We start from the raw sequence: 27,695 nt of genomic DNA, 5'->3' as shown, positions 1-27,695 counted from the left end.
AGTACTGTAAACTAGTGTGTTGTGCTATTACTGAATATTTTACTAGATTTTTGTGAAAAGTTAGTATTTTAGTATTGAGGTTTACTATTTGCATTTACCGTGTACTGACAAATATTTTAGGATGGAGGCCTTGAAGGAAGGAATGAAGAAATGTGGAAAAGCCAGGATGAGAAATTTGGAGAGAGGCAGAGGGAGAAAAAAAAACACATAAAGACCACAGAGGGCAAAGAGATAGGAAGATGAAAGACATCCTGGTGCCACAGTAATTTGTACGAAATCACTTGAAAAGCAGCGAGCACCGTTTTCACCATCCCCCTCCCTCACACTCTATGAAGTTCTGAACAGCAATAATGGCCTTTAGACAAGCAGAGAGGAGAAGTACATAGTGGGTGATTAGCTCAGCTGGTTAGACAGGGAGGCTGACGCCAGCGACGACAAAAAGAAAGAGTTAATACCCGTTAAATCCCATTCATGAAATATTTTCACAGGCCCCCTCTGGCATATTGAAACAGCTCTGATTTTGTCTTCCTGACCAAAGCAACCCTTGATCCATCCCTTAATTATTCACGATAGCCTGGCACTACTGTTCTTCTTATACATTTCAATAACATTCACCCAAATTTTCCCAAAATATTTTTAGATTTAGTAGTTTAACAACATAAAAGCAGTTTAGAGTCTGGTTTTAAACTGCTGTTGTTGCCAAAATGCTGCTTATGCTTTCAAAACAGAGAACTAAATCAAAAAATAAACTTTTTCTACAGTAAACTAATAATTTTTGTCAAAAATCCCCATACATCCCCATACTCCAACCATCTGACAATTCTTTGTTTTTTTTTTTGTGTTTTGTTGAAAATATAATTACATTAGAAAAAGAATATATGAATCAGTGACTCTAAATTGCCCACAGGTGTCAATAGTTACCTGTCTGTGTATAATAATCTGCATAAAGCACACTGCTAAATGTCACCGCTTTTCACCTTATGCAATAAATAGTGTGATGAACCAGCTTTTGATTCCAATTTGAACCTCAGCCTCCTTTCTGAGGTGAGGAGATTAATAAAGGGCCTTTTCTCTGTTTCTGATGTGCGTGAAATAACAACAAAGCACCTGATCCCATCACTTCAGCGTCAGACCAGTCACCTATAAGGGACTAAGAATTCTAGATAACTTTTAAGTTTATAAATTGAGGATATGGACAAACATAATTTTCACTTGAAAGTGAGTCTAGCTAAATCATTGAACATTGTCTAGTGATTAAAGGATATGATGTTGATGTAACACTGAAGTTAATAAGTTTTCCAATGATATGAAATAAAAACACTGTGAGCAGAGTTTAAGAAATGTATATTTTGAATATCATATGGTTATTTCATGGCCTTGCTGTGCCAGAAGAAATAAGCTACAGAAGAAGAATATGGAAGGAGCGAGGAGGTCGGATTTGAGAAAAGAAGGGATGTTAAAGGCCCTGTGCCCCTGGCTAAGGCTGACCTACATGCACAGGGGCCTTGGTGGCAGGGCAGCAAGATGCCATTGGCACTCCAAGCCACGTGGGTCGCATCTATCCCACTTTACAGTGAGTGTGTGTGAACACTGTATATGTGTGTGTTCTACTATAGTGTCCTTCTCACACTGAATGGGTGACCAGGATATTCAACCTCAGAGCATCGTCCCACTTATTATTTTGGCTCACTTAAACGAGAGAAAACCAGATAGAGACAGAGAAGACAGAGACAGAAAAAGAATAAAAACATATAAACATAATTTCAATGTTCTGAATTCCCCATGCTCTTTCAGATCTTTCTACTGTATCCTTCGGTCCCTGTCTTTTTTCCCTCCCTATAAATGATGATAAAATGTTCTCTTTACTTGAATCCCTCTGTCTGCATTTATATACTGTATTTCCATCCTCTCACTTGCTTAAACATCCACCAACTTTTCTTCCTTTTTTTTTGACAAGCCTATAATCCTATTTGAGGACTAATCCTTTTGATAGAACCATGGCCCAATGACCTTCTAACCACCACTGGGCCAAATTTGCAGTGGCGTGATGGAATAATAATTTTTTTTCTGTTGCTCTTCAAAAGAAAGTCACATTTTAACATTTATCAAAGGACCAGTTTCACGTTTAAATAACTGGCTGGCGGCTAAAGAAAATGTATAGATTCATCAGTAAGTCTCATTTTGAGCCATTAAACCATCTGAACCATCTTGATATGTCACTGTACATGTCAAGTCCCACATTTTACCTGCAGAATCACACTTCAGCTGCCTCTGCAGGTAGTATCGGATGGCTGTGAAGTGTGTTGTAATCCTAGTTCAGTGATAATATGTCAGTGTATTGCATCAGTTACTGTGCTCCTGACAGCACTCTCAGCAGTAGTAGCAAACACTCTGGCCAACAGGAAGCTGTCCCACAGTCATTTTTAATGCCTGATGTGTATAGCTAGTTCCTTCAAGTGCTCTGAATCAGAGCATAAGAGCTTAGGTTCAGCAGAAAGACCGAATACAAGTGGTTTCTTCATGTTTTCTTTTAACCTACCAAGTTATTTCCAGTACACATGTACACATGTAAACTTACACTTGAAATTGTTTTTTAAAGTGAGAGGTAAATGAAAGAGAAACACAAAATCTTTTTCTACTGGTGAACTGCTCATATCACAGCTTCAAAAGACGTACTTCAAAGAAATGTAACAGAAGCTACCAGCCCCTGCACATGTGCAAAACCACACAAAAGAAGAACACTTTAATGCAGAGTGAAGAGAAACACGCACACACGAAGAAACTGAGATAGAAACAAGTTGATATGTGCTCACAGACTCGCTTACTCACTTATGCATTCTCACAAAATTACAGCATAATGGCACACAAACAAATCCACAAAGCTGCATTATAATGAAGTATGCACACAGTGAGATCAACCCGTGCACACTCCCACACACAAACACACACACACACGCGAGTGCAGCTCCCTGGGCTCCAGCAGGGAGCTGCCTTAACTGATTTATTAAGAGCTAAATGCGTCATTAGTGTAAGCGGCTAACCCTGAACATTGGACTCATTAGAATATGCAAATGCTGTGGTATAGACTAGCAGTCTGCTAGATTGCGTGCTAAGGCTTTTGTTATCATAGGCACCAACAGCTTTTATGAGTGCTATTCTTCAACATAACTCCCTGTCATAATGCTAACTTTCATCAAAGCCCCCATCTGCACACTGCGTAGCTTAAGGCTCGATGTTTGGTGAAACTGTAACTGCCTTATGTCATTGTTGTCCTAGTTGCAGAGGAGGTAGATACATCAATATGGAAGTTTGTACCATGCTGCGGGATTAAATATATTTCTTGGGAAGTGGTATGTTGTTTGAGAAGTGATATTGGTAATGAGATCAATATACTCCTGTGAGGGGGGTACAGTTCTTTGGAAGTGTGGTAATACAGTGCTGCAGAGGTGGAGAGGAACTATTTTGCTGGGTGTACGCAGCTGTGGACGGCACTACACATCACTTTATAGGTTTTACAGAGCTTTAAAGGCAAGATACTGCCAGTCGATTCAAAGACTTGAATTACTTGAATTTTGCTCAATGTCAATTTGATTATTTCCGGATCAGGCTATCATATTAGTCTATATAGACCTCCATCTCTAAATACAACAAGCTCAGACTGTTATCGAGGTGCTGACAATACATGAATATGGTTAGTAAATCGATGATGAACTATAGTATTTTGGGATTGTATGTCTAGCTTTGCTCAACAATCCAATTTGTCAGGTCACCTATGTGTATTGTCAGTGACTTCTTGAGAACAAAAATGCAAACTGACTGAATGGAATGTTGCTATTTCCTGTTAATGGAAACAAAAAGGTGTACAATTCTGTTCTTATCTACACAGGAGGCAAGTCAGAGTTTTTCACTATTTTTGTTTAAGCTCCTTAATGTTCAGTGTTCTTCAATCATCCATCTGACACGTGTCTAATAAAACAGACACACTTCTGTTTTAATCAATATGACTATCTTTTTTCTGCTCTATGTGCATAACTACATTGATTATGTATAAATTTTAGCACTGTCAAAGCGCAGGGGACTAGCATTCAATACAGTAAGATGAATACAACCACACGCACAAAACGAAGCTGCTCTGCTAATGGGCTGCTTTTGCTGTGAATGCTGCACAAACCTGCATTGCCAAATGAAAATTAAACCGCCCGGTCTGCACAAACGGGCTACCTTTAGCACCTGGGTATCATTCTTTATCTGAAGGACCGTAATCAGGATTTGTAGCTGTGAAGAGGCTCATAAATCTTGCTTGATTCAGTGACAAATGGAAAGAACCAGGAATGGGGGATAAGCCATCAGATATGACAAGTTACTCTCACACATCACTTCGCCATCGGGCATTCCTCCTTCTTTTTCTCCATCTTTCTCACGCTCATATTCCTTCCAGCAGTTTCTTTCATTTTCTGGTGCTTAAAACACTCCTTATTCTGGCTTATTTTTCAGCTTGCAGACAGGTTAGTGGTCGATGACTCCAAATCCCATCTGTGGGACAACAAACAGTCCACTAAACAGGAAAGTGTACCCCTAAATCAGGAAACCCAAAGATTATAGGGTGACTAAAGCAACGATTAACCACAGGCATCACACACTTTATTCTATTCTTTTACCAACACAGACACACACACATCTCTGAGCCTCCTGCCACAAATTTGACACCATGAATCTAATTTTAATGGCAAATGTCTTAGACATAATTCTGCTCCTGCTCCTGACTGAAAGGCTGAGGATGATGCTTATTGAAGACCCTTTCCCTCTTCCTATTTCATCATTCCACTTGCTACACTGCTCTTCCAGTGATTCATATTTCTTTTCCCTTCTTTTTTCTCAAGGAAATGTTTTTGTGATTTAGTTGAATATCAGAATAGCCTTTGGTGCCACAAACCAGCTGTAGTAATTATGAATCACAATATGTGGAAATAAAAGCCCAGCATCATTACGTCTGCAATAACGCTTTTGCCATCTAACCTGCCTCACTATATTTCCCATCATTATCTGTCAGACAAAAATGTGTGCCAAAAACTTCACTATAATAAGTAATTGTAATAATAATAATGTACAGGTTTCTACATTAATTTTCTTTCCCCGTCTGTTTATACTGTCTGATACAAGACCATCATATTATATCATATAATATCTCCCTCAGGAAATGATCTGCCATGTTAAACAATAATTGAGCAGGCGGCGCTACTGTATTTAAATCCACCACCAGTGAGTGCAATTTGTTCACAGAATGAATTAATTTGCTTACAGATTCTTCCTGCTTCAGTACATAATAACATCAAATGCAACAGTGATTCTACACAATGACGATTCAGAGTATAAATTACCTGTTTCAACCTTTATGCAAAAATTATTTTTTACCTTAATGCAGAGGGAGGAATTTGGCTGGAGAAATCCCCACCAGGCCCTTCCGTGTTAAAAACAAACAAACAGCGTAACAGCACTATTTTGCGGCAACTGTCAACATGATATTTGATTACCAGTGTAATCAGCAAGTAAGAATCTCAATTTCCAGTAGAGGGAAACCATGCTGTCCTCTTTTGAGGAATGTGTCCCTTGGTGTCTCTTTCTCTCCCTCTGTCCCTGCAAACTGAGAGCAGTAATTGAGTCCTTTGAGGCCTCAAGTTGCCATGAGCCCTATGTTGTGGCTGCTTAATTGGCTGTGTTATTCACAAGTGAACTACTGTGTACTGTACAGCGTTTATGGTAGAGGCATCTAAGTGCTGTTTGTCTGCCTTTTTAAGGGAGGACATGCAGTAGCAATATTTACTGTGTACTGACTACAATTTTGCATCTTACAATGCTAAGTTGTGCATTCTTAAAGATTCTCAGAAGTTTTAAAGAGCCAATCATTTTTGTCATACCCATCAATAAATTTAGCAGCTTATTCAATCTTAAGTCCCACGTTTTTCTGTGAACATCTCCCAGTAAAGCAGGAAATAGTATCTCTTAAGTAAAGCTACTTTGCCCACTTTAAGTATGTTTGTGAAACAGGTGACATGATATAGAAAAGGGTATTACCACAATGACTGGCACAAACAAGTCACTTGATTGTCTGTTCACTTTCATTAAAATGTGATTTTATTTAACCCTCTTTCAATGTAGTAACAATGTCTATATATACAGTAGCTGCAAGTATTACAAATACAGTAGTTGTCAAAAAATGTATGAAAAAAACTACAGCCTACTTTTGATGATGAAAGCAAAACTAAAACTAGATAAAAAGAAAAAACGAAAAAAGCTGATCTCTGTCAAAATGTATGAACTGCATCAACAAATAAAAAACAAAATAACAAGACAGATGAAGTAGTTGCTGTTAATGTAAAGTCTTACTCAACAACTTGCCTACATCAGTGGAATCACAAACTGTAGCTGGAGATAAACGTGCGATATCTTATGGGAGACGACAGCAAAATACTGTAAATCCCTTCTGCTGGCCTCAGCTACATGGACTCAGGTGTTTGGAGAGCGATGCTGTACTAAAAAGACCTTAGGAACTAAATAATCTTGAAACAAGGAAAACGGCCAATCTAATGTCAAGCCTATACCATAGACGTCACTCAGCAGGTGGAGGGACATTAAACCTGATGAAATTATTCCATCTCACAGATGGTTTTTAGTTGTTTTAAGATGCCACATTTTAAAATCTCAAAATTAGATTAATCTACAAATTAATTCAAATATTTTTGCAGTAAACTGTAAAGAAGAACCTTCAGTTTAGTACAGGTTTTTCTGTTCATCTTTCTGATATTTGCTATCTCTATCGCTTTCTCTCTCACTTGAATCATTTCCATTCCCTCTAAAACTTTTCTCCTTCTGCTTCTTTAGTGAATCTGTACTTTTGAAGACCTCCCAAAAAACTTTCTACCCTTAATCTCTTTCATTTTTCCTTTTCACTAGCCACATGTTTCAATTGTTCCGTTCGCATTTCATCTTTTGGTCATTAATAAACCATTTCACTTCTTCCTCCTTTCTGACCCTGTCTTAAGATTTTTTATTCTGTGGTTCCAATACATTGCCAGGGTCCACCCTCTTGCTCAACTTTAGGCAGAGACCTAATGACGCAGAAATACAGCAGTGCTCTGCAGGAGTTCCATGATGTGCTGGATGCTGTGAGACCAGGAAGGAAGCACACACTCTCAAAAAAAACAAATGCATGCTTACAGACATGCACATGGGTACAGCTGCAAAAGCCCAACTGCAAATGTAAAGTAGTCCCACAGGCCCACATGCACGTGTTAGGGGCAAGTAGTGACAAGTACTTGGCCAGTGTGCAACACTGAGGGCAAGTAAGACAGAGTTGTATGATAGGAGCATCAATAGCAGCCTGCAGGAGCTGACACAATGAGTTCAATGGCATTGGTTTAATATGACAGCCCTGCCAACACCTCACAGCCTCTGCATGAAAGAGACACACACACGCACACACACGCATACAAAAGCATGGGTGAGTCAGACCCTCCCAGGGGCATCTCTCCACCAAGCTAAAACTTGGCTCTGACAAACACAACACCTTATGGTTGGCTACTAGTGCCCAAGGAGAAACAGCAACACAGACGCCATCCTAATTCCACTGGTACCATCTCTTAATTGTACAGATACTATACGATACTGTCTTAATAAATGCTGTAAAGAGCATAACACAATAACAATCAGGCAGACAATAAGGTAAAAGGTGATCTTGTATTGTTTGTATTGTTTACTACTAAATGTGTGTGTGTGTGTGTGCGCGTGTGTGTGTTTGTGTGTATATGTGTAACAGGAAGAAGTGTATAAACATTAGCGTGTGTACAGTAGAGGCCAATCAGCCATCTGTTACATCAGCAGCAGGCAGGAAATCCATAAGAGCTAAACAGTCAATTACTTCAGCTGTCATTGGCTTGCCATTGCCTGCCTCCCCAAAGACAGCAAGCAGTCACACCTAAGAGTGACGCAGTGCCACCAATCACAGTAGAGAAGGATCCTGCTTAAAAAAAGGAGAAAAAGTATGTACTCACACACATTATATGCACATAATTAGTTCAATTTTATGCCCTGAAATAACTGAGGCTGCCTAAAAGAAGTTCTTCTAGTGTGGGGTGCTTGCACACAGTACATCATGCAGATGATGAGAAAACAAGAAAGAGACACACACACACATATGCAAGGACTCATTTGTTTTTGCATTATTTGTGTACATTTGTGCAAATTTGAGCAAATGCTTTATTATTTTTCATTGTCTGTTTTATTTTTCAATAAAGCTCATATTTAAAATTGGCCTGCACAAATGATGCACAAATCAAGTGCCACTTTGTAGATGCACAAAACTCTTGCAACTTAGTCTTGTACTTATTTTTATTTTTAATAATTTTGAATTTCCAGATAAATCTAAAATACTGGCTCATTAAAAAACAAGTAATGAGAAGATGTCACTAAGATGTCACATTTTATCTTAATCTGGGGATGTTTTGTTTATTTACAAATGCATTAACCCACTTTATAATGTTTCTACAGCTGTTTAGATGTTATTCCTCCACCAATATGTATAAATATAAAGTTGGTGTTTTACACGTGGACGTACACACCACACTATTGCTGTTAAAACAACTCTGGGGGACAAAGTGACTTATAATGTTATGTTTGTTGCATTGGAACAAATTTAAGGTAGATGGGGTCACATGCATATGAGTGCAACTGAAAATTAAACTGTCAAAGAACTTTCAGCGTTTCATTTTCAAGTAGGCAGTTTTTAGAGTAGAAATTGGTGTAGTCAGCAGTGGAAAGAGCTCCTTTTCCCCTTTGTTTTAGTATGACACACACACAGACACACACACACACCTCTCAGTAGTGGCTTCTGAAGCAATACACATGCACAAATACTCACATACATAGCTTTCTTTTCATCCAATTTTAAAATAAGCCCATTGGACTTCTTTCACTGATGGCAGCCTTTTCTCTCGTCCAGTTAAACGGGGGAAAGGATACCAAGAAAGGGCCTATTTAGGAAGGAGATCAAATGCAAAACAAATGTTTTTTGGGCAAATGGGACTTATTGTGTTCCCATTTTAGCAGGAACACATGCTCTTCACAGCCATGGGCTGGACACTGTTGAGAAATTGTGCAGTCTGGTATGGTTTTTCCACACAGTCACAAACGGTACACTGAGCAGCCATAATATTAAAACCGGTGACTGGTGTAGTGTGTATCATTGTTGGGAACACACAGTTCTTAAAGCATTAGGAAGAGGAAAAACAGGAAAGCCACAGATTGGTCAGGGTGACCATGCTGGTTTTAGCATTGTAGCTGATAGATGGCGCATTCCAAGATGCTTTCAATTTATTGAATCAGCCGACATTGCAATTACCTCTTTCTCACAGTTTGGCATGCCTCTCATTCTGTTTTGAACACACAAAAACATTCAAGCTGTGGAAATATCTCTGGTGCTTACTGTTGGTCATGCAAGACTTTATCGTTCTGAGTCGCATTGTGTGCCATTTAGATTCATCAGTGAGTGCCTCATGTGAAATTCTCATACATTGATTTATATATTTGCTGTCTTTTTTGAGTTGTTTTTCTGCATAAATTATTATTGTTTCAATTTTATTGCAACATATATGGGAGGCATCTGATAGCAACAAAGAAATTTAAAAACTTCCGTCTGTGATCTCTCATTGTTTATGCTGTCAAACACAGATATGCAAATGGTCTGCACTTATATAGCGCCTTTCCACCTATTGGTACTCAAAGCACTTTACACTGCTTCGCATTCGCCCATTAGCACTCAAAATCACACAATGATGCGGGAAGTGCTATGCAAACAGGCCAACAGCAAGTAACTTGTGGATCAGTGTCTTGCTCAAGGACATGACGCTGTGTGACCGGAGGAGCCAGGGATCGAACCAACAACTGTGAGATTGGTGGACGGCTGCTCTACTTTCTGCACCACAGTCACCTCTGTGACCTGACAGCAAGACAGTCTGTCTGTGGCCAACAGAGGAGTTTGGATAGTGAGTAAATATCTGGAGACAGTCTGATCTCTATCCACAGAATATAGCATTAACTGATCGACCAGGAGATAAATGATAAGAGAGAGTAAACCCCAGCAAAGCAGAGTAATAGTTTGTCTCTGATGTCCTGGCCACATGGAGCTGGCAGTGTGGCAGAGAAATTATTATTATCATCAGATGGTCAGATGGTGGTTGTTTTTTGGGCTCAGCTGGTTGAGTTTGGCCATTGGGATCATTACCGAGTGCTGCCACAGTCTCCCTGGGCATAGACCCACCATTGGAGGGCACTGCAGGGTTACCTTCCATGGTATGCAGCTGACTAGAATAATGTTGGAGACACAGGACACTCTTATTTATTTCTTCCAAATACTGGATTGTGCCACATTTAGATCATATCAGAGCTTATCTAAATGAAGAGGGATGAAAAACAAAGGCAGAAGAGAAGCAAAAAGAACAAACATTATGAAAAAAGAGAACGGGAAAATAGGCAAGAACAAAAGGACGAAAAAAACACGAGAGTACACAGACTGTGGACTTTTCTGTTTGAGCACATGTCCTTGAATTAATTTAGACCAAAATGTAAAAATAGAATTTCTACTCAGATTGAGGCAGATTAATTAAAACCCATAGCCTTGTTAATTATACCCATCTATCTCAGACAGATGAGCCCGTGTTGTGTGTCGCTCTCTGCGATGCTCACCTCAGGTCCTCTGGCATTCTCCCACTTTAGTTGCAGCCTCTAGTACGTTTACACATCAGGGATATAACTTCACATTGCAATTAAATTATCAACCCTATTTTTCCTGTCATGGGAGTGATTTTTACTTCAGTGCCATTCTCTTTACTGTGCCTGACATTGTATGCATTAGTAATAATTGAGGTTTTACACATTTGATTTCTTTGCCACATTTAACTTTGTGTAAGAAGCATAATGCAAAGTACTTCAGGGTAGAGTTGCGACTGTGCTGCAACAAAATGCTACCACTCCCTCGCTGCCACTTCTCATTTCTTTCCTTTTATAAGTGTAATGAAGAACAGCAAATACATCTCTATCCCTCTCTCTTTCTTGCTCTCATCTCTTGTCTCTCTATTTCACTGCCATCTTATCGATCTCCCAGTCCAATCAGGCTCTTGCTACGTGAATCTCATTCTGAGGACATTGCAGCACATTCAATCTGAGCATAAATCAATAGCTCTATGTCTTGTGAAGGAATGCAAATGCAAATGGGATGCATATTTAATATAAGTATATGTACTTACTGAATGGGTTTTTGTGTATGTTTATCATGGTGACAGTAAATCATGGGAAAGTAAAAACTAGAGATAAATTAGCATGAAGTAGTAGTTGTTACTGTTATTTATAAACAGATAAACCAACATTTTATTGGTATATATTTTTCACTCAGCTAATACACCACATACTGTAAACTAATCTATATGGGAAGATGATGATCTTTGACTCATCCGTGTATCTGTTTGTGAGCACAAGTGAAACGCTACAGTTTTTAAAAGTCTGAGTATAATGGTTAGGATTGGGCATTACTTTCTCTCAGTGGAGGATAATGTAAACTGTACGGTATAGATGGAATGATACAGATCCAGTAGAGAAGGTACCAGAGTAAAAGTTTTTCCATTGGCGCCTGCAACATGACACCTCATTGCAGATACAGTAGTTTTTCCATGACAAATGCTGCACTGCGGTTAAGGCTATTTGGAAACTGCAGGGAAACTCTTCCATCATCCATTCATGCATACATGTACATTTACAGTATACATCATATACTCTTCCCAGGGGTTTATACAATGCAGAGCAGGAGAGTCTGCATTTCTACCTTTGTTTGAAATATCTACCTCTGCTTTCAGATAGAACCCAATATCACTGCTTTACACCTTCTTGCTCTCAATCACACATCACTGTCTTCATCATGTACAGTATCATCTCTCAGTAACTATTGTCATATTCAATCTGACCTGCCTCTCACCATCTCTAGTTGTGTACAGTTGCAGTTGCATATAAAATGATGTAACTGAATGGAATTTATTTTCCTACCTGCATCGACTTACACTTCAGCAGTGAATATGGGAACACAGTGTCACGCATTGAGAACAGGCCCATTCATCAAAGGTAGACACAAATAATGTGAGTGCACAGTTGAGCAAAATGAAAGACAGGTGGACAAACACACAATGCACCGCACAATCACACACTATGTGATTTGGTGAACAACATTAAGACAGTCAATGTTGCACAGTGTGTCAGTCAGGTTAATTACTGGACAGATGGCCGTCGAACATGGGTGTGCATTTCATGGGGGTGGGGAATGGCATGCTCAAAAGATAACAACACATCTTCCGCAAACAAATATTTAGTAACGCATTTACCGAAGCAGGTGATAAGCAAGTGTGCACATACAATCAACAGATTTTGCTTATGGCACACGCACACACTGCCATCTAATCATCTCCCGGCTACTGTATGGTATTTTCTCTTTCTCTCTTTCTATGCAATCACCTTTTCTTGCTCTTTCTCTATTTCTTCTTTATTGTTTTGCCACTCTCACACTAGTCCACAGCGACACATCTCACTATTCAAATCTCATGCAGAGAGCGAAAGCCTTGCTGCAGCTGATAATGTGCAATGGGCCACAGAGAAGCAATCATATGATTTAACACAGAAATAAACAAGCAGATCACCCATGACAGTTAATTCATCATTAATGAGTGTAATTTTCAGTCAGTTCTGGGCATTTATAGTTAACGTGTTAACATGTTACTGTTGTTCTATTCCTTTATGACAATTATCTGTATGCAATAAAGAAGCCAAAAGCATTTAGCCTCAAGTAATAGCATTACACAGTGGTAAATACAGCATAAATAGCTGAGATTGTATGTTTTTTTAATTTTTCAACTACATTATGATAACAAAGATCACTCATCTGTCTTGCATGTTGCAAAAAGCTAAATATTTCTGACCTTGCTCTGATGCCACTGCTCTGTTAAAGGCGTATAATTTCAGTACCAAAATAAATGGAACAAAGTAGGATGTCATGTAGCCCTGTGAGCGGCAATAGCAAAGCTAAGTGGGTAGGGTGTAGTTCAAGTAGCGCCATATGGTTTACATCCTCCCCCTCCTGTGGTGTACTTTCTGAGCGTATTGATTGAGGACATTCATAATCTCACTCTGCTCTTTGTGTTTACGGAGGTTTGCTGATGACAGAGGTAGCTGCTGACACTGGGAGACGGAGAGAGAGAGGAGTGGGGGGGATGGGGGGGAGCTGAAAACAAGCCCAAGGACAGCTTGTTGTACTGAAACGAGGATCACAAAAATGGGACATTTATTAATACATTAGAAAATGATAGCAATGCAATGCAGTGATGCTGGGTACAGAGTTTGGCAGCAATAGCATTAAAAGTAGACAGGGAAGCAATTAATGGATATAAAAAATATGTCTTAAGCTTTGTAAGTTTAACCGAAGTCCCTAAACATGAAACTATTAATGGCTTAACACAGTAACCTGTGTGGCTGTTATCCACTTAGAATTCTTCACATCATATTACCACTTAATTGGAACATTTTTCCCCCTGAATGTTTTGTGCCCATTGCCTCCAACACCCTTTCTCTTTTGTTTAAAGAGCATTATTAATAATGCCTAGAGCAATATTAATGCTTTGACTGCCAAGCTGACAGCAAGAAGTGTGTGGGCTTGGCTCTAAATTATAAAAATAAATAAAAAAAATGCATGCTAAGATCAAAGTAAATGGAAAATTCACAGGGGTCAAAGCCAATCTCACTGTGCTCTAAAGCCAAAAACTCTTTGGGCTCTTTGAAGAGTCAACTTTGGAAATGAAAGAGAACAAAATCGAGGTTGGAAGAGGGGGCACAGAGGATTTAAACATAGGTGTTGTTGGCACATAATACACAAACACCTAATATATCTCTCAGACAGGCCATAACACTGTCATATCTTATCACATATAGACGAGAGAATGACACATCATACACACACAGTCAGCTGGCAGCTTATTGGATACACTTAGCTACTAGTGATGTGGCCTAATACAACAGCCTTGCAATAGAATAGAACTTCATGAAGGTCAAAACTGAAACCATTTTAACTGTTGATTTCACTGTGTGTTATTGTGGAAGTGTATTGCTTGACTCAAACGGGTGTTTGTATTTACGTAGCTTATTGAAGTAATGGGATGGACAAATTAATAGAAAACAGTATGTAATGCCATACACCAGTTCAACTACAGCTTCCAAAATGCATTAGAATCAACGCCTCTTAAAAAAACTGAATATTTCCATCTGCATGAAGAGAGATTTTATTGCAGAGCTGCTGGATTGGACCATATTAATTTTAGCTGGGTGGACCTGCATAACATTCTGCCAACTATGTGTACATATACTGTATATCAAATAACAAATGGCTGAGGTGAAAATGTAAACATGCAGGAGGAAATCTGTCTCTGGAGCATCGGGCATTATTCTTCACTGGTCTGACAAACCAAACAATGGGAGTAATGATACCTCTTGCGGCCGCTTAAATTTGTTAATAGCTGCTGATAATGATTCTACACAGAGCATGTGATTTATGATTTTACTGCTATTAGTCAAATTTTCCATGTTTTTATTCTCCGAAAAATAAAGCAGGTCATACTTTGCGTCTGTCCCCTTTATCCTGCCTATATACATACACTGCATAGCAGTAACCACAAACACACACAACAACAGTTTGTCTCATCCAACTCCAGTGAGTTAGGGGTGAGAGTGTGATGGGCGCAGTGCCAGCTTGTTGCAGCGGCATTGGGTTTAATTATCCGACCTTCCCGTCGACTGGCTCACAAGCTCCTTGCTGATGGCAAGTGCTAATCAATGTCACCCTGGGCAGTGTGATGATAAGTAGCCATGACACCCCTTTTTCTCCCCTTCTCTCTCTTTCACTCCCCCTCTCAACACATATCTTAAACTTTGTCTCCCCTAACATCTTTGTCTCAGTCTTATAGCTAGAATGCTGGCAGCACTTTCCTGTTTTGGCTTCTTCTTTCTCCCTGTAGCTGTTTTGCCACCTTCTATTAGCCTCTTCTTCCCTGTCCAATACTTCTTCTTCCTGACTTTTTTTTTTCAGATTTCTTCTTGCTTTTGTTTTCCCTCATCTATCTTTCTCCCCTCTGACAATCATTCTTTCCTCGTGCTCCTATCTTCAGCCTTCTATATTGTTGATGTAAAGTCTGCAGAGTGATGCTCAAGGTCTTCTGTAAAAGAACTCCACCACTTAGCTGAATGTATTTGTATTCCTTGACTCATAGTGCTGAGGCAGCACCTGTACTTTGTTCAAGCAGTAGCAAAGTGTTCTCATCCCATCAATAGCCGACCTTGATGCTCTCCTATAACTGATTTCTAGGAGCATTGGGTAAAATATGTGTGCTTAGTTTTTATATTTGGTGTGTGTATGTGTGTGGTATCAGTGATTAACCTTTTTAATTGACCCCTCTCCTCACGGTTAGGCACTACAGTCTGCCAGTGATGCCCCCCTGTTTGAGATGAGCACAGGTCTGCACAGACGGAGTAGTGTGTTCAATGCACACTGTCTGCACACTGTCTGCAACAACTTGTGGGTTCACACAAACAGTAATTAGGAATGAGAGTGAAAAAATTATCACCAGTAGATCTCTCAATAAGACGGTTTTCATCTCACACAGCTGCTAACTTACTCAGGGATCCATCACTGTGGCTTGCAGTTTACAGCATATTCTAGTTGAATTACATTATACAAAACAGCACTGGCCGCAAAAAATAATGATCATCTACATGCAATGATAACTGTTAGATGTGATATCGATGTGTTACTCATGTTGTTTTAGGTATAGTGTGCTACTGTACGGGATTCTCAAAAATTGAGACATGGGACAAGCAGAGGCACAACGACACACATGTGCTCCAGGTGCATAACATTTATTTCACAGAAGTTCTTATTCTGTAGTTAAAGGTACAAATTTGTCCCAAGTTGGCCTGTCCTAACGTCAGTCCAGGTAACACACTGATTGAGGCTTCTCCATAGTGAAAGAAAAAAGAAATCCTCCACCTGGCAGCAGTATTTTCAGCTTAGCCAAGTGTTGGGTAGCAAGTCAGCCACAAGGTCACAGAACATCCTTGACACAATGTAGCAACTACGATTGTTTTTTTTAATCTGGTCTCATACTGTCTACACAAAAAGTAGAGATAACTGAAAATTTAAACACTATTAAAATATTTTCTCATAATTGCAAAATTAAAGGTGCATTTTGGTCGCTTGTGGACTTTCTTCTTCTTTTATAAAAAAAAAAATGAAATATGTTTTTGTATATGAGCTTTAATAACTAACCATTTCTATTTGTTTAAAAAACACCCTGAGAATGTGCTATGTAGCTTTTTTTTCATTTTAATTGTTTTCAGCAACTTTATATTGATATAAGCAACAAAATGCATCTTTTAATTACACTAAGATAAATCACCAACAATATCATCCATATAAGCATAAATCTATAACCTGCAGTTCTGCAGAAAGATCAATGCAGCATTAAAAAGGGAGCTATTTCATATGTAAGGACAGACAAAAAATTGCAGTTACACTTAATAGTTTATTGCATTTTTTTAAATGTATGATATAAATGAGTGTGTTTACATGCAGAGGAGAAGAAGAATTTTCTTGTAATCTAAATGATATGACACAATATGCTGTCTTGCCTTTAGATATACCAACAGCTGCAGCACCAATATTTATCAGCTGCCTGTTAATTTAACCAATGACAGCATATTTGTGAAGATTTATATTAGCAATTTTAGTGTCGTGTATTTTTTGAAAACATATCACAAACTTTGTCTTTCTGAGACCTCGTTCTCTTTTGCTGCTTTTAAAGAAAATGAGAGAAACTGATTTAATTGACCATTATTGTAGCCTGCATAAACTCCACCGGCTTATAATCCATTCCTAATATAATATTTATTCTGCCCGTCTACAACATTGCGCCTGGTTGTGCCTGGCTGCACCCTGAAAACGCCAATCCCAGGGGTCACAAAAATTGCAAATGGATTGTTTGACATGCTTATAACATCAACTTATGTAATGTGCTTCTTGTGCACGCTGATCATGCACTGAAACCTAGTGGAGTTTTTTATGTGAGGACAAGTCTGACTTGGACAATCTCCCGCTGTGTGCTACATGTATGAAATGCAACTAGGGTTCATTCCCCCTAACACTGTCGGGAGTTCATATATGAAACAGGCTGGATAGGGCTCCGGGGTCAAGGGTTGCTAATCACACCCACACTTTCTTATCAAGACAAACAGCTTTGATGATGATAGCAAGGTTAGTGATGGTCAAACAACTGTGAGAAAAAAAGAAGTTTGTGTCTAAGTGCACATCATCATCACCTCACTGCCTCTAGGACCACCACCATAATCATCATCATCACATAGTCACCGTCATCATCGAGAGCTGCATCACTATCTAGAGTTTCTAACTAATCATGTCTCTGCCTGAGGCTAGACAAGATAGAGCTGTCTTTCCCGTGTGGGAGAGTGTGTGTGTTTGTGTGTGTTTGTGTGTGTGTGAGTGTGTGTGTGTGTGTGTGTGTGTGTGTGTGTGTGTCTGTCAGCGGCTGAGCCATAATGGAATCCTCAAGGCTGTGGCTGAAGAGAAGAAGAAGAACATTGATGGATGGGTCTGGTCACTGATGGGGGTGTCTGGTATGAAAGAGAGATGGAGAGAGAGAGAGAGGAAAACGGAAAGTGAAGAAGAGACAGAATGAATGGAACAAAGAAATGCAAGAAGGGATGGAACAGATAGATAATAGGAAAACAAAAATGTGTTAGTGATACAAATAAAAGAGAAACTGGATAGCATGGCATTGTGTGTGTGTGTGTGGGTGTGTGTGCATGTCTATGTGCATGTGCTAAAGTGAGATGACACTAATAATTTGAGAAATAATACTCTTTCTTCAAGTTTTCTTTGATGTTACCATGAAATTAAGTAGGAACAATATATATTTGTATAACTTCCAGATTAGATATATGTTGTTGTACAGAAGAAACTAGGTGTACTGTGTCTCCAGGTAATTACCGTATGTGTTGGTGTTTGATATGCATAGATATACGGTTAATACCAATCAGCCACATTAACAATGGTTTTGTCAATGGACAAGTGATGGTCACAGCCTAATATGCAGCAAAATTTGAACACTTTGTGCAGAGGTGGTAGAAGTACACAAACCTATAATCAAGTAAAATTGAAAAAGAAAACTGTATTTTAAACAATGCTGATTATGGTAATTATGGCAAAAGATGAACAATAATTAGTAAAAACAAAAGGTCAAAAATTGAGAGTTTTTAAAGGAAGTGCTGATTTTTTTAATGTGCTGACAGGTGGTTAACTCATAATGATGCATCATCTTTTATTAGTTCATAATGTTTAAAAAAACTACTTAAAAAATACTTTTATATTGAAAACATAAGGTGGTGTTATTGTCGTGGCTGATCGGTGTATATGTACAATACATTATACAGTGTCCACTTACACACTGGATGGAGCCTTAGGTATAAATGTGGGAATTCTTGACACTGTGGTATATGGAAGACCTCTAATTGGTCAATTGCATACACCTCATGCTCAATCAGCTGTTGCCTAGCAACTGCAGTCTAGGGGAACAGTAAGAGAGGAAGCGGGGGAAAAAAGGGCTGAGCAAAATTGAGAAGAGAGCAAAAGAAAGGTGAGGGTGAAGGTGTAGGTCGGGGGTAATTTAGTGTGTTTGTGCTTACTATGGTGGATGGAAAGAAAGATGCACGGGAAGGTGAAAGGAGACAGGAATAGAGAAAGGGAGAAGTAACACGGCACATAAAGATAGAGAGAAAGTAAGAGGTAAATATTGCCACCCAATTCCATTTTCGACAGATTCACTTGAACAGGCTCAGCCATGCACAGCCACATGTCCAATTTACCAGCTAGAGTGTCAACAAACAGTGCACCTCTGAAGCAGTCCTTAGAGTGCTTTCCTGCATGATTCACTGATAACGCTGTCAGCTTACACTTACCGTACACTGTTGTCCCTCACAAGGCAAATACCAGTGTATTGCCAAAGCATGAAAAACATACTGTGTAAATATTCTCCACAAAAATGATGAAATGTTGTGTAAACTGAAACCTAGCTAGACATCCAGGCCTCCCTCATTTTGAGTCCTAAAATAGATCAAGTAAGGGTCTGGGCATAATAACCACACAACAAATATGAAGAAGCTCTCAAACTTTTAAACAACTTTATTGATTTAATACACTTTGTTGCTAAACAACTGCAAAGGTAAAAATCAATGTGTGCAAAATAAGTGTACAGCAACATGTGCTCACATGTTTGTCTTTCTCTTAGAGGCTTTGTCAGGATTAGCCATTGCAAACCCACAAAGAAAGGTTATGTTTGCTGCTAACAACATTACATCAATGTAAGTGGCTTCATTCTCTCCTCATCTGGCTCAGAATTGTGATTTAATTATATATCAAATACTATATTACTATATATTATATAAAAATATATTATGTCCACTATATAATCCTGGGTCACTCCCCTTAATAAATGTTTTGTTTCTTTTTCGATTTTGTAGTTTTTTTTCCTCTCCCTTTTCCACTCTGTTTTGGGTAAGTGTGTGTATTAGGATTCACAATGCTGAAGAAAAAGTTGAACATATCCAGCTTCCGTTGCATGAGCTCATAATGCAGCACTCCTTATGTAGGCTGAGACCTTTGTCCAGGTGGACTTTCTGTGCTGGCTGCGACATGTAAAAATATGACTATATAGGACTATAAACAGAAGCGGGAATCCCTGAGGTAAAACCAGTGACACACTCACTTAGGAGACCTTAGAAGACTTCAAAAATAACCAGCAAACATCAGAGGTACCATGGTGCTCTGTGTCTAACCTAAATGTAAACCCTTCAAATACTTCCTGAAATTGGTACAATCAAACATGACTGCAAAGTTGTCTGTTATGCACAGTGGACTTTGAAAAACACAAGCAAACCGATGATACATAAGCAAAAAAACCCAAAACAAAACATCAACTTGACAACACAGGCACAGCATTGTTTTGCCTATGTTTTGTCTATTGCATGTGTTTTCTCAATTTGCAGTGCTTTGAGCTCTCAGGGCCACCGTAGATATGCAAGTTTCTAATTTAAATTTGCAATACCGAAGTGGTTATATAATTTCATACCAGCAAAGTGATCATTACAAGTGAGTCTACAAGTGATTTTATCAGGTTGTTAGTAGATCCACATGTCTTAGCTTTGCCACAATACTAGAACTTGATACAATCTAAAAATGTGAGACACGCAGTAACAATGCCTTACTACAACCGTAATGATGCATAACCATCCTTTTGGGATAGACAATCTCTGAGACACTCACACAGCCATACAAATCACCCAGGATGTGTGAGGTCTGTGTACCCTTCTGTTTTGTTCTCTCCCTCCCTTCCTTCTTCCCTCCAGAGGTGGTAAAGAGAAAAGGCCTAGGTGGGTGGGTGGTGGTTATCCCTTAATGACCCAGTTTACTTTCAAAAGGCATTGATCTCAGGCAGTGCTTTACTCAACACTAACAAAGACGCCTCAAAGTCTATCTTAACACCATCTTAGCGCTGTCACGGCTGCACGGATAATGCTGCAGATGACATTGTTCGGTCTACAGAATGATGAGTATGATTCTCTGTTCTTGTCCCATCACATCTGTCTGTGTCACTGGGAATGTGGTTAAATCTCTATATATTTCAATTCAAGGCCTGCTTAATCTAGCCAAATCTTACATTAAATCTGGTGAATTTAAAATGTATTTATTTTTTTAAAAGAACTGTATCTTTGTGTTATTTCCTAACAAAAAAAACTTTTTGAAAATAAAGATCCATATGAATTGAATGAAATACAATCAGGACTATCCTCCCTGCCTAACTTTGCAGAGAAGGTTGACAATGAAACAAGAGCATTGTGCCCTTCAGATGGTGTTCACACAATCAGCGGTTCACTGGGACTGCAGTGGAGGACCTGTGTGAGTGTGCAGAAGGAGGAGGACTGTGTGTTCTTCTGTGGGTGTATAACTGCAGATTTAAATGATCATGCAAAGGATTGGCTAAAGTGAAGCACTTATTATTCACATTACTGCTGTACGATTGTGAAGCAAAACAAAGTTTTTTAGATTTTCTATCACTTTGTCACTATTTCACTTTTAGGCAGTTACTGGCTGTAGCTCGTATTTAAATAGAAATTTGCAATCTTGAAATAGGAAATCCAACATAGAGTATTGCACTTTCTGTGTAGCTTTATATTTTAAAAACTCCAAACTGTGATCGGTGTACAGTAGTATAATTTCCAATACACAGTAACAAGCCTGTTATGTGAATTACAATCCCATGTTGTGTTCAAAGTTGTCAAAAGAAATATCTGAGACAGAAGAAAATACTTTTTTATATACCGTAGTGCTGTAGCATTCCTTAAAAATCAAATCAAGCAGAACGAGAAGGCAGCAAGAACAGGCTTTGCCCAGAAAAAATAGGCAGCATATATTACAGTAATATTATATTACATTAAAAAAACACCAGTATGGTACTTTAATAAGCACTCAAACATCTGTATATGGATACTGCCTGCCTGACCTGAATACACACAGAATCCCAGAGGAGCAGGACAATCACAGCAACACTTGTCATCTCTCGGACTAGAGAAACTCTTGCCTAGGTGACTCTTGCCACTTTCCCCAGCTCTTCCAACACCCAATTCTGGCTGGAATTGGAGACATGGGAAGGTGTCTATCCCTTCCTTAGAAGAGGTAACACGGCATTTAAAATTGTGTGGCATGATATGGTGAACTGGGATGAAAAAGAAGTGGGTATGATGAATAAAGGGGCAGAATATAGTGAAAAGAGAGGAAGGAACAACACAAGGTGAAAAAACAAAATATCACGGGGGATATTTGAGGATCGGCTTGAGTCTTGTCCAGTGTAATTTTTTAGCACACCTATTAAATAAGAGGAAATGAGGAGAAGAAAGAGAGGGATAATGCAACTAAAGCAGAGTTTATCAGGAGAGAAGGGGTCTTCACATTTAGTAGACTGGTGACATGATACTAATGAAGACACATAGGAATATGAATAGCTAACACAGATAGATGGCAAGAGAGAAAGGCAGTTTATAAGATCTAAAATAAGTGTATTAGAAATGAACAATATCAAATAATAGAGAGAGATATTTAGGTAAGAAATCCTAAACCACAGAAGCAAGAGAAAGTCTGTAAGCACTTCTATTAGTGGATTCCGGGAACAAGTCAACTACAGTGGTGAGAAAAAAGTTTGTTGTAATAAATCATTAGTTTTGTATGTATATTGACTTACAAAACATCTGAGTCAGTATAATAATAGCATGTGTCTGTGGACAACTGTGTAGTAATATGCCTTACAACAGTTGCAAAGGCTGTCCTTATCTGCCCACAGCATTTCTGTTGTCTTCAGTTTTTTTTCCTCATTGTTTAGAAATAATAATGCTTTTCCTATTCTATGAAATAGTGTATGTATATATTAGAAAAAGAGAACACATTGTTGAATAAAAAAGAAACCGAAGGTGTTTCACAGCCTTTGCAAACAGAAATTAGAATATAGTTTAGGCACGTCACTTTAGAGTGTTTTAACAGAACTAGTAAAAAAATGGACTCCTCATATCTGAACACACAATTTCTGTTAAGGCCCGGTATTTAGGTCCTAACAGCTCCATTTAGTCTTCACAAAAATAAAGACAGACTTATTTTAATTTTAATTCACTCTCCCTGTAGGCTTAGAACAACATTGCAAACACTAATCTTTTTTTTAATGTTTGAAAGTTTCTGAAGCTCCTGCTGATTCTTGGATTTTCTCAGTTTTCACCTATTTGCCTCTACCTGGCAATGGGAGATCTGTTGACTGCTGTTGACGAGGGCCCACATTAATGCTAATTAAAAACATCTCATCGACTCATAAATAAATAATATTTCCAAATTAAATGTTAGTAGTGAGTCATATGCTGGCTTGCAAATGCAGCAATATAATTGTAGGAACAGATGAGAGTATTGTCAAAGTACTATAATAAAAGTACTTTCTTGTGCTCTCCCTGCTTTACAGGTAGGGGCAGCAGAGGCAGGAAAGCAGAGGGAAATCTCTGTCAGTGCTTCTAAACTCATGTTTAGAAGCATGTGCATGTGTGAGTGTGTATGTGCATATAAACCCCTTTGCTCTGATCAGTCATTGAGTGAAATGTATGTATTTTTATGGGAATGTTGATCTTCTCTGCATGTGTCACCATGCTGAAGCGGGTGTCCTAACCTATTTTTGTCTCATGGATCAACAGTGGTGCTCTCTGCGTTATGGATGTCAGAAACCATGGTCGTTGCTATGGTGATGCCACACTGCAATATTCTTTTGCAGCCCGCCCGCCCGCCTGGCTATGCTTGCAGCTTTCAAGCTGGGAAAAATGACAGAGAAGGGAGGGGAAGAAAAAGGAGACAAGAGGAGAGACTAGAGTAGAGGGGTCTGCAGTAGGACCCACCAGAATGCTAATCATCCTTTCTCGACAGTTTGTCCTTCATTATGCAGGAGACAATGCCCAGGACCACAACACAGGACATTAAAAGCATATGTTAACACACAGGCATACATGTAAAAACCAATGCATGCATTAGTGAACACATACAGTACATTCCACATGTACATATACAGGCTTAGAAATTCATACAAAGTGCAGAATCATACAGATACATTAAGCAACAATCACAAATTGAGATGTGTGCACCAACACTGCAACATATGTCTGCATTGTGGGACTTAATATAATGTGACTATCAGGCAACACTGCTGCTGAAACATCAACACCAATAGCAACTGTTCAATTATTAATGAACCACAAAATGGACCTAATTGCCCAACATGGCCCAACGTCGCCATTCACATTCCCAGAACATTCCTGGAGCAGCGAAAGCTTTTTCTCTTGTTAAAAAGGTCTATGGAAAAAACAAACCAACAAAAAACAACAACCTGAAATGCAGAATATTTCTTAAATAGTCTGCACTTATATAGCAACTATTGGTTCTCAAAGCACTTTACACTGCTTCTCATTCACCCATTTGCACTTGGTGTCAGTGTCTTGCTCAAGGATATTTGACATGTGAACGGAGGACCCGGGGATGAACCAACAACTGGTGGACCAGCAGTCTACCTCCTGCACCACAGCCACCCGCCACCCTTTTTTTTAGGATTGAGGAATCACAGAGAATCTGAGAAAATTTAAAGCTACAATTACCATTTTGGGCAAACTGATTGTAATGTCATCAACATTTTTATTGAATTCAGAACAGTTGTCTTTTATGTATGATATAAATGGACTGGAGGCCAGAGACCTGGCTTAGTTTAAAGAGGTTTGACACAATGTCAAGGTCACAAGTCATTTCTTGTGATGTCGATCTGCATACTGTAATTATAACCGCAGCATTGAATAGCTGCCATAAAATAAGACTCGGGGAGCACTGTCTTCAAAGACTCCCTACATGATTCCTGTCCCTTCTTTACTTTTATTATGCAGAGTAATTTTCCACAAGGATCCATTGCCAGCCTCTTCACATTTTCATCATCTTGCTAATGCTAATAAAAGATGCAAAAGGGGATCCTCAAGTTTTGCTAATAGAAGCTCATTAAGCTTGTTGGATTCTAAGGAGTGGGTTCATACATGGTGATGTAGATGACTGACGTGAGCAAGATCATTTTAACTACAATCTACAATGCAAATCATTAATCCACTTTCAATATTATAAGACACCATCAATCATATTGAACTTGCCTCTTATGATTCTAGTTTGAGTAATACATGTAAACGAATTTAACTTCCTCTGACTTCCCTATGTCAAAATTTCTCCCTACCTCTATCTGAAAAATGCCTCCCGATGACATTTCTTGGAGGAGCTTTCAGTTCAGATTATGCTCAGATTATGCTCATACTATGGAGGTTGTAATCACGGTCAATCTACTTTTCCTCCAGATGACATCATCTCCAAATTATGAAAAACTCCTCCAGGTTATGTCATCTAGATGAGTTTTTCAGCTAGAAGGAGATCACACTTCAGTACAGTAGCTTTTGCACTGATGAACATACCTTCACACTAAAAAAAACCCCCACCATTCCTGTAAAAATTGTAAAAACCCTTGTTTGTTGAGTTAAAAAGGAACACCTCCAATGTGACAGTTAACAACTAAAGTGGTGGACTAGCAAGCACCGTGACAGTTCAATAACACTAAGTAGTCATGCTGAATACCACTGAGTACAGCAGGTAGATACAGCTCTATGACACTGAGCTCGCAGACATGCCCACAGGACCACGATGTGAGAGCTAACAGGAAACTGGGTAACTAACCATCCCTCTGTTTGTATCAATTATTGTTAGTCAGCCAAAGCTCTCAGCAGCTCTGAAAACCTTTGGAGACCATCCACCGTGGTCCCATGTCTCCTACCCATCACTAAATCACTCCCATTGTATCTACATGGGTGTGGACTAAAAATAGCATTGTGGTAAAAAACACAGGGGTTATGTAGGTGGGTTCATGTTACTACAAAGAGCATTTTTCAATTTGTTTTCACGTATGAGTTACTGTATGTACTGTGCTACTGTGCATTTCTGTTTTTTATTTTTTGTGAATTGTTATATTTCACAACCCTGCTGAGCCAGCACAGCATTTAACATTAAGATGAATGAGCAGGTTGTGTTATTTGATGCAGTGATGTCAGCCTGAAAGAAATGTAGTGTACTGTAGTGTACAATGTTTTTCAGTTTCTCATAAAATATAGTTTTTTTTTAAACATAAATACAGTGTTAGATTGTTTTATAATTTTTTCCTGCCCTTTGTCATCCCCCTTAACAACTGTCTGGATATTTGAATTGCATACTGGTTTCTGCTCCCACTGGACAGGCCTGAAAGCTCAGGTGTAGAGCGGCTCCAGGCTCCCTCTCCCATAGTTGAGCCCCAAGGGTCTACTACTGATGGTACTGGAAATCTGGCAAGCTGGGCAGCATGTGGAGCCTTTGCCTTAGCCCAAGCATGCAGATCCACAACCCCAAGGGGGGATGCAGACCCCTACACTGAATGGTTAACATTTCTCAATACTCCCCTGGCCAGAGGCTTAGTGTGTGAGAATGCTCCACAAGGACCCGACTGCACACACTGGCAACACTCACAAATGAAAATGTTTAGCAAGGGTCTAGTATACCATTTAGTCTGTTTAAAATGTATTAGTCATCACAATGGAAATATGGCTTTGTCTAGAGTTGTAAAAATGTGCACATGCCTACTGAGTATTGGAAAAGCAAAGCAATGGGAAAAAAAAAAAAACTCTGCTAAGATATCATGCATCTCTGCACAAGCTTTCTCCTCAGAAATCTCTTATAGCAATCTTTTCATCAAGGACAAAGACAGAAAAAAGTCCTGACCTGCTCCTAGTACTTTTAGATAAGCACTATTTATCAGTTCACACGTTATGATTTTAATTGAAGACAAAAAAGCAAAAACTGTCTGCAAGAAAGCTTCAGTACCTTTTCATCCCCCACAGGACCTTGGCAAAAAGGACTCAACATCCATTCAATTGTTACACAATTTTTAGATGCAGTTTGTCGCAGACAACCTCTGCCCATCTTTACAAACGAGAGGCTTTGCTTCTGGTAAATGCTCCTTTTATACCCAGTCATGTTATTAACCTGTTGCAAATTAACCTAATTAGTTCAAATGATCCTCCATTTTTTTACTTGCAGCTATTACTTTTCCAGCAATTTTTTTCCTTCTGTTCTAACTTTTTTGAGATGTGTTGCTGCCACTAAATTAACATTGAGCTAATATTTTCCATGAAATGGAAATTCATTCATTCTGTTAATTCATATAACATGAATATTACATTTATTCATAGCTGGAGTGACTTCGTTACTGCAGATTAAGTGTAACACACTAATACAGTAGCCATCCCAATAGTGCAGTATCGCTCACTGGTTTATAACCTGTTTTAACATTTCAAAGCATTAACTGCACTTGGCATAATGGAAACCCATCGTTTTGTGTAACAACTTAATAGACTACGAAGCAAATGCATTCCACTGCTACTTATGTTTAACCAGTGGAACACTGAACCATCTACTTGACAGCCTGATTTAATATCCTCATAAACAATAAAATAAGAACAAAAATAAAGATGGACCCAAAGCTGGTATAATACATGCAGCCTGAGCTTTTCTTGTCTTAGGCATTTAACCCGCTGTGTTTAGGCAGTTTGCTGGGCACAGTAATCTTAAGGTGTACAGAAAGACAGACATACTGTACCAAGCAGTGAAGCAATGCTGCACAATATTTTCTAATGCAGAAAAACACTAACACAATGTGCAACTTTAATAACTAAAACAAGTTGATTCTTTAAGAAGATGAAGTTCAGTTCATCAGTTGTGCCTCATGAATTTATAGCCTGCATTTCCTTAGTCCCACAGAGCTTTGTGCTAATATGCCACACCTAACACTCTGTAATCAACTTTGAATGCCAAAACTACAGTGAGCTTATTTTAGCCAACTTGATAAGCAGCTAAACTAACCCTG

General features: G+C 38.9%; 1 protein-coding gene across 1 annotated transcript in view; it reads right to left on the bottom strand.

Annotated features, from left to right (window-relative positions):
* Positions 1-27,695, bottom strand: part of gabbr2 (gamma-aminobutyric acid (GABA) B receptor, 2) — a 167,597-nt gene that overhangs the window by 20,536 nt on the left and 119,366 nt on the right. The gene's annotated exons all lie outside the window — the stretch shown is intronic.

This window comes from Channa argus, chromosome 1 (genome assembly GCF_033026475.1).
Source record: "Channa argus isolate prfri chromosome 1, Channa argus male v1.0, whole genome shotgun sequence".
NCBI classification, from domain to species: Eukaryota; Metazoa; Chordata; class Actinopteri; order Anabantiformes; family Channidae; genus Channa; species Channa argus.
This window is presented reverse-complemented; position numbering and strand designations above follow the sequence as displayed.